At 47.0% G+C, this 8,944-nt stretch overlaps 1 protein-coding gene across 2 annotated transcripts in view; it reads left to right on the top strand.

Moving 5' to 3' along the window:
- Nucleotides 1–6,302: 6,302 nt before the first annotated feature.
- The window catches only part of ncoa4 (nuclear receptor coactivator 4), an 11,244-nt gene continuing 8,602 nt past the window's right edge, over nt 6,303–8,944 (top strand). The window contains exon 1 of one of the 2 annotated variants that reach the window (XM_088384779.1): nt 6,303–6,457. The gene's annotated coding sequence lies outside the window, so the exon portion shown is untranslated. Of the gene's footprint in view, nt 6,458–7,434; nt 7,796–8,944 lie in introns of those variants that run through there. The other variant, XM_088384780.1, reaches the window with a different exon arrangement.

Here is an 8,944-nt window from a genome sequence, read left to right as displayed (position 1 = left end):
ATCACAGCCTCTGTTCAACATTTAGGTGACTAACAACAACACTCAGGACATGTGAAGAACGAAAGATATTCTCAAACATCCCCTGATCTTAAACTGATCTTAAACTCCCAAGAGGGCAAGAAAAAACTCAAAACTCCAGCTAGGGGAAATGAGAAACCTTGAGAAGAGACCACAGATGGGAGGGTCCCTCTTCTAGGATGACCAGGCCGCAATGGATGCAGAGAGGACACATAGTACAAACAGTGTAGACAAAAAAGGTGTGGAAAGCGGGATGTTATTGCACAGTAATGACTCTGAGACTCTGAAAGTGGTGTGACTTCATCAGAGCGACAGCCTGGGGGACGGAGGGGAGTAGTTCAAACAGGCTGCAACCTGGGTGCGAAGGGTCTGTTGAGATGTTACTTGCACGTCTCCTGGTCCTGGACAGGTACAAGTCTTGGATAGATGGGAGGTTGATTCCAATGATCTTTTCTGCAGTCCTTATTGTCCGTTGCAGTCTGTGCTTGTCTTGTTTGGAGGCCGATCCAAACCAGACAGTGATGGAGGTGCAGAGGACAGACTGGATGATGGCAGTGTAGAAGGTCTTCAGCAGCTCCCGCGGCAGGTTGAACTTCTTGAGCTGTCTCAGGAAGTACAGCCTCTGCTGGGCCTTCTTCCGGACAGAATCTATGTGGCCGGTCCATTTCAGGTCCCGAGAGATTGTGGTTCCCAGGAACTTGAAGGTGTCTGATGAGAGAATAGTATTACTGCGGATAGTGAGGGGTGAAAGTGGTGAAGGGCCTCGCCTGAAGTCCACTGTCATCTCCACGGTCTTGAGCGGGTTCAGGTCCAGGTGGTTTTGGCTGCACCAGTGGACCAGCCGCTCCACCTCCTGTCTGCACGCAGTCTCATCACCGTTCTGGATCAGTCCGATGAGAGTGGTGTCGTCTGCATACTTCAGGACCTTCACAGAAGAGTCACTTGCGGAGAAATCGTTGGTGTAGAGGGAGAAGAGCAGTGGGGAGAGGACGCACCCCTGAGGGGCTCCAGTATTGGTGGTCAGGGTGTCAGATGTGATGCTCCCCAGCCTCACACGCTGTCTCCTGTTGGTCAGGGAGCTGGTGATCCACTGACAGGTGGAGGCAGGCACCGCGAGCTGGATGAGCTTCTGTTGGAGGATGTCAGGAGCGATGGTGTTGAACGCCGAGCTGAAGTCCACAAACAGGATCCTGGCGTACTTTCCTGGGGTGTCCAGGTGTTGCAGGATGTAGTGCAGTCCCATGTTGACCGCATCATCCACCGACCTGTTTGCCCGGTAGGCAAACTGGAGGGGGTCCAGCAGGGGGCCCGTGACATCCTTCAGGTGGTTCAGCACTAACCTCTCCAAAGATTTCATGACCACAGATGTCAGTGCAACAGGTCTATAGTCATTCAGACCTGTGATGGCAGGCTTCTTGGCCACTGGAACGATGGTGGAGCTCTTGAAGCACGAGGGCACCTCACACAGCTCCAGGGAACGGTTGAAGATCTGTGCAAAGGTGGGCGCCAGCTGCTCAGCGCAGACTTTCAAGCAGGAGGGTGACACGCCCTCTGGGCCCGGTGCCTTCCTGATCTTTTGTCTCCGGAACATCTGGCGCACTTCCTCCTCGCGAATCTGGAGTGCGGGCACGGCCTCTGCAAGAGAGAGAGTCGGTGACCACGGTGATGGAGGTGTGGACAGAGCAGTTGTGGGGGGAAGTGAGTATGTGGATTGTGCTGCAGGAGGTCCCGTTGTGTGGGAGGACTGATCAAACCTGCAGTAGAACCTGTTTAGCTGGTTAGCAAGCCTTGGGCTCTCCACAGGACGGGGGGTTGGTTTCTTGAAGTCCGTGATGCTCTGCAGGCCTTTCCACACTGTTGAGGGATCAGGATTGGCAGAGAGGTGTCTCTCCAGGCTCTCCCCGTAACACCTCCTGGCTTTCCTGACCTCTCGGTTCAGTGTGTTTCTGGTCTGCTTGAACAGGTCCCGGTCGCCGCTCCTGTAGGCCTCCTCCTTGACTTTGCGCAGCCTCCTAAGGTTCGGTGTAAACCAAGGTTTGTCGTTGTTGTACGTGCAGAAGGTTTTAGTCTGCACACACAGATCCTCACAAAAACTGATGTATGATGTGACAGTGTCAGTGAGTTCATGCAAGTCTGAATTTGCAGCTTCAAAAACTCTCCAATCGGTGCAGTCAAAGCAGGCTTGGAGGTCCTGCCTTGACTCCACTGTCCACTTCCTTACTTCCTTCCCTCACCACAGGCTTAGAAGTTTTTAGTTTCTGTCTGTAGGCAGGGATCAGATGAACTAGACAGTGGTCCGAGAGTCCTAAAGCTGCACGAGCCACAGAGTGGTATGCATCCTTAATTACGGTGTAGCAGTGGTCCAGTGTCTGTGCCCCTCTGGTGGGACACGTTATGTGCTGTCTGTATCTGGGGAGTTCGTGTGCGAGGTTCGCCCTGTTAAGATCACCCAGAACAATGATTAGTGAATTTGGTAGCAGTTTCTCCATGTCTGTCACCTGGTCAGCCAGCATCTGCGTGGCTTCACTCGCACGTGCGTGTGGTGGAATGTAAACGTTCATTAATGTAGAAACAGAGACCACCTCCCTTTGATTTCCCGGAGAGCACCGCGCTGCGATCTGCACGCGTTAGCCGAAACCCAGCTAACTCCATGGCGTGGTGGGGGGTTCGTTCGCTAAGCCACGTTTCAACAAAACACAGCGCGGCGGATCTGCTGAAGTCCGTGTTCCTTGAAGTGAGGAGCAGCAGTTCGTCCATCTTGTTCGCCAGGGAGCGGACATTCGCCAGATGAATTGACGGTAGGGCAGAACGGAACCCTCTCTGCCTCAGCTTTACGAGGGCTCCGGCTCGTTTTCCACGTCGCCGCCGTCGCGCTAGCTTGTATAGCACCGCCGCTCCGGCTAAAATCTCCGACAAACAGTCTGAATCAGAGAGAACAGGAGAGAAAATACCAGAAGAAGACTGACCGATGTTTAACAGTGCTTCTCTAGTAAAAGTGATCCGGGATGGACAGCAGAAGACACAGAAAACACACAAAATAAGACAAAGAAACAGAGAGCGACTCACCGTGGCAGCCATCCGCGGCGCCATCAGATGACGTCATCTGGAAGGCACAAACAATGAATAAATAAGAGTGATGAATAAATAATAAGTAAACAAATAACATCATAAATATAAGAGGGGGCGGCTCGGTGGCGCACTCGGTAGCACGTCCGTCTCACAGTTAGGAGGGTGCGGGTTCGATTCCACCTCCGGCCCTCCCTGTGTGGAGTTTGCATGTTCTCCCCGGGCCCGTGTGGGTTTTCTCCGGGCACTCCGGTTTCCTCCCACATTCCAAGAACATGCTTGGTAGGCCGATTGAAAACTCCAAATTGTCCCTAGGTGTGAGTGTGAGTGCGATTGGTTGTCTGTCTCTGTGTGCCCTGTGATTGGCTGGCAACCAGTTCAGGGTGTCCCCCGCCTACTGCCCGATGACGGCTGGGATAGGCTCCAGCACGCCCGCGACCCCCGTGGGGACTAAGCGGTTCAGAAAATGGATGGATGGATATAAGAGGAGCAAAAATGGAGCAAGTGTGCATACAGCAGACAGTGGACTTGGATATGGCGCTTTAAAGTGTTAATTGCTTTATTTGATTTTTTTTCTCTATTTTTTATGTTTTGAATATGTTCAAGATAAGTATATAAAAGCATGTGAAGTGATCAACTATACTAAAAATAACATGTGAAGTGGTCAACTATACCCTGTAAGCAAGTGATGTGTTAATGATCAAGTAAAAATTTGTGAAAAAAAACATATATAAGTCGCTTCTGAGTATAAGTCGCCCCCCCCCCCACCCAAACATGAAAAAAAAACGCGACTTATAGTCCGAAAATTACGGTACTCGTTTCTCTAATCCTGAGTTTTAGAAATTCCCATTTATTAATAGTACCAATAATTGTGCTATGTTCTATTTCAGCAATCAAATTCTTTACCTTGTTACAGTACTTCTCATTTTCTAACAATTTGGCATTAAATTTCCAATAGCCTCTCTGACGCATTTTCTTGATGGCAGGTTCTAAAGTTAACATAATAAGACAGTGATCTGATAAACCAGCTCAGTGGCCTAGTAGTAGAGTGTCCGCCCTGGGACTGGAAGGTTGCGGATTCAAACCCTGGCCGGGTCATACCAAAGACTATAAAAATGGGAGCCATTGCCTCCCTGCTTGGCACTCAGCATCATGGGTTGGAATTGGGGGGTTAGATCACCAAATGATTCCCGAGCGCGGCACCGCTGCTGCTCACTGCTCCCCTCTCCCCCAGGGGATGGATCAAAATCACACGGGGATAGGTTAAATGCAGAGGACAAATTTCACCACACCCAGATGTGTGTGTGACGATCATTGGGACTTTAACTTAACTTTTTAAAGGTCCTTTAGACATTGAAACCTTTGTGGTTTGCGACGTTATATCATCAGTGCCCAACCAGTAATCAATTCTGGATTTACAGCTTCCATTCGGTTTAAACCATGAAAATTATTTTATTCCCAAGTTCTTTTCTCTCAATATATCCCTAAGATTCTTATTCATCATAAACTTATTAATTATCGAATTATATTGGGGTTTCCCAGTTCTCTCGGGCCACCTATCTAGCCATTCGTCCTGGGTGATGTTCCAGTCTCCACCGCATATGATTTTATCAGTTGGATAATGATTTTTAAGTTCACCAATCACCTTTGATAAACTGTTCATCATTTCCTTATTTTGAGAGTCATTGCTGTATCCATATACATTCAACAAAATCAAAAATATACCATCAATCTCTGCCACAATTGCCAACCAGTGTCCTTCCTTGTCAGTCCGATGTGTGATGACTCCACCAGGAAAGTTGTTGAAACAAACGGCCACTCCTGCAGAGCTTGACGAGCCATGGCTGAGCAGGAGTTTGCCTCCCCATTGATGGACCAGAACGAAACATCTGCCTCTGTAGAGTGAGTCTCTTGCAAAAAAGATTTTTGCCCTTTAAAAAAACAGAAATATAGCTTTCCTTTTAAGCAGCTCTCTTAAACCCCGAACATTCAATGAACCAAAAATAGTCCTAACATTAAACATGAATGATAAAAAAAACACACTAAACCATTAGAAATGTACTTTTACCTGGAAGAAAAAGAACTCTCAACCTTAGCTCTTAAACTGGACTAATGTTCTCCACCATTAAAGTTTCATATTTTATCCCGACTGCTGTCCACCTTCTCCAACACGACGACCTTCAATGCACGTAAACGTAGGGGCCTCGAACGTAGGCCCGTCCGCCACCATTAAAGATTCATATTCTATCCCGACTGCTGTTTACCTTCTCCGACATGACGTCCTTCTATGTAAGCGTAGGGGCCTCGAAAGTAAGCCCGTTTCCCAGCTCCTTTTCTTTTGCTTGCTCCACCAGCGGCCACTGTTGTTATTTCGCTCCTCCAAGCCTTCTTTCAGTAACATCTCTGCAAAGCATATGTATGCCTTCCGATTTACAAATCCTAGAATCTTTAGTTCTCCACCCCACCTCATCTCTAACATCTCTGTGCAAACAGGATAACAGCTTGCCTTGTGCGGCTGTCTTCTCTTTTCCCCAGCCTGTTAACAACATCTACCGCGAGGTCCATGAGCTCTGGAACAATTCTTCAGTATTCGAACCATGAGAATAAAATCATTCTTAGAGGAAAATCTTTTTGAATTCACAATTTGAATATGTAAATTGGAGTGATGTGTAGTTGTCCTCCTCTAAGTTATGTATTTCAAATAAGTGTAAAGAAATTTACTTCAAAATGTTACATATTTATCTGAGTAAAATCATCTCTAAATATGTTGATATGAAAGTATGGGGCGGCTCAGTGACGCACTGGTTAGCACGCCCACCTCACAGTTAGGAGGGTGCGGGTTTGATTCTACCTCTGGCCCTCCCTGTGTGGAGTTTGCATGTTCTCCCCCAACCCGCGTGGGTTTTCTCTCACATCCCAAAAACATATTTGGTAGGCGTATTGAGCACTCCAAATTGCCTCTTAGTGTGAGTGCAAGTGCGGATGGTTGTTCGTCTCTTTGTGCCCTGTGAGTGGCTAGCAACCAGTTCAGGATGTCCCTAGCCTACAGCCCGATTACGGGTAGGATAGACTCCAGCACGCCCGCGACCCCCGTGGGGACAAGCAGTATAAAAAATGGACGGATGGATGGAAGTTATTTCTTTGTGCAGACTAACAAGTCATCATTTGTTTACGTCTTCCATCTGGGATACCGCCCCACCGAACATGACCCACACTCCAAGACAGTAGGGGGCAGCAATGCACGTTACGCATTAGGCCCGCCCCCTTCGTGCTGGTGACTCAGTAGAGAGCAAAGTCGTCTCTGAAAAGAGTGGTCAAAGCAGTTTGAATCATTTGGCATTTTGACGTCCAGCGCTCACAACATAAACGTCGGGTGAGTTCGACTTTCTGTCAAGAATTACTGACGAGAAGATCGCAAATGCCACTTCCTTCCGAAATTGTGTGATCCTCGCCCTTCCACTCGTGCTCTCGTACTTGAGTGGCAGAACGGGACATAGTTCGTGGAATCTCTCTTCTTTAGTGGACACTTGCTCCGTTCTTGTCTCGGCGCGACACATATGTTGTCTGTCGAGGCAAAGAAATCCGTCTGGCTGGTGACGTCAAGACAAGGCCGTGTGGACGTGCAGCTTTGCACACTTTCATGGCGGCGGCGAAGGATCATCGCATCAATACGGTTGTCGATGTAGATATGGTCTTCGATACATGCCGTCGTGTTACCCGCAGAAAGAGGGCTTCTTAATTGTGCATGGACACGAAATGGCTGTTCGTTTATCACTTAAGTCGAACGCTCTTGCACGACTGAGACAGGTTACAGTCAATGGTTCATCGGCGAAGTACGCAGGACTAGAATTAACGTGATGTCTTTGGCCAAGGTGGAAGGACGTACGTGTAAATAAAGAAAGGCGGTTAAAATGGCAATCAATAACGTTGACTTTCCCCACAGTCATGTTTGTAAACACGAAGGCGAAAGTTGAGAAGGCGTTTTGAGCGAAGGCTGATATCAGCTGTATGTTTACGGCTGATAAGAAATGCCCCTCGCCCTTTCGGCCTCACACTCTTCTCGCTCTTAATGCCCTTGAATAGGGCAACTCGACAGAAACGCTCCAAATGGCTTCTTGCCACTAGTTCTGGACAAGACGAAATGAGCTGACAAGGTTGAGATGCGTCCAAATACTCGAAATTGAAGTCCCTGAACCCCCCCCCCCCCCCCCCCCCCCCCCCCCCCCCCAATATCTGCTCTTGCCCATGAGACCTTGATGATTTCCATGTTTTTTTCCGTCGGAAGCATAATTTTCGTGAATCGTGCAGATCCGTTGAGAATATTGTTTATAGGGGGGGGGGGGGGGTAGCGGCTGGCAGCAGTATTGCGACAACATTCGCCTTATTTTCGGCAGCATTTTGGGGCTACTTTCGTCACATCATTCGCCTACTCATTTGCCTAATCAGCAAAAGTTTTCGCCAGCATGGCGAAAGTTTTAGAGAAAAAAGACGAGGATCGTGCCAGGGAAATAGACAAGTCGAACGGGATCAATAACTGCCTCAGATGGGCATGGCTCGAGAGCAGCGTCATCTTACAACTGGGAACACAGTCCTTAACCATGCCTGACGGAACGTATCCGTAAATTAGATGTCCCGGGGAAGGTTTTCTGCCTTCTTTGTCACGCGGCTTTAGGAACATTAAGGAGCACATCGAAACAAAAAAAACACAAAGGTACGTTTTTACTCTTAACCCACATGCTTATGTTGGTTTAGAACAGTGTTTCCCAACCACTGTGCCGCGGCACACTGGTGTGCCGTGAGAGACGTTCAGCTGTGCCGTGGGATTGTCCAATATTAATTACGGAGCGCATTGTAAACAGGATCGCCAAACCACTGGTCAGTTCGCGCAAGGCCTGGTCAGCCACGTGCTAATCGTGCATCTGTGGAGAATCGGAGAATCTTGAGATTTCATATTGTGTCGATCTGACTGTATTGCATCGGCACATATTCAGTTTATGTGTGTGTTGCTGTGTGCTTTTGCTAACAGTGACAGACACTATGACGGTTGTGGTGCGTTTGAGTTCCAATGGAAATCAGAGCATGCAGTTCAACCGGAGAACCTGGATTGGTTATTTTTCACATACGTAAAATAAGTAGTCAAGTCGAGATTCCTCGACTGTGATAGCCACTCAGCTGCTGTCAGAACAGCAGAGCGTCTTTAAAAGTGACTTTGTTCATATTGTTGCAATATTTATAGACCTAGTCTAAAACAGTAAACAAAATCACGTTGATTCTTTTATTTTAATCACAATCACTTTAAATAGTTTATTTCTTACACCGTCTAAAACCTTTTTTAAAAACTGTCACTTTTATTTAAAAAAAGGAATACAATTAAAAGAATATTTAGTATTTATTTCTATTAAATTATTCGACTCTCCATACATATATAGGAATAGGACTGTACGTGTTTCGTTGTAATATAACTGATTTGAATATAGGAGCTTAACAGATTTTTGTTGGCGGCGTACCGCGAGATTTTTTCCAATGAAAAGGTGTGCCGTGATTGAAAAAAGGTTGGGAAACACTGGTTTAGAAAGTAAGATAATGTTACATGTAAGCTAATGTTAGGCTATTGTCATGATATCGTTAAAGAATAAATCTTCAATTATATATATATATATATATATATATATATATATATATATATATATATATATATATATATATGTGTGTATATATATATATGTGTGTATATAAAAAAAAAAAAACTTCCTCACCCCCCGTGGGTGGTCTCTTTTTCCCTTCAAGCTCGGGTCCTCTACCAGAGGCCTGGGAGCTTGAGGGTTCTACGCAGTATCTTTGCTGTTCCTAGTACTGCACT

Source organism: Syngnathus floridae, chromosome 9 (assembly GCF_059516105.1).
Source record: "Syngnathus floridae isolate MCC-2025c chromosome 9, RoL_Sflo_1.0, whole genome shotgun sequence".
NCBI classification, from domain to species: domain Eukaryota; kingdom Metazoa; phylum Chordata; class Actinopteri; order Syngnathiformes; family Syngnathidae; genus Syngnathus; species Syngnathus floridae.
Note: the sequence above shows the minus strand (reverse complement) of the source record. Positions and strands in the feature narration are given on the sequence as shown.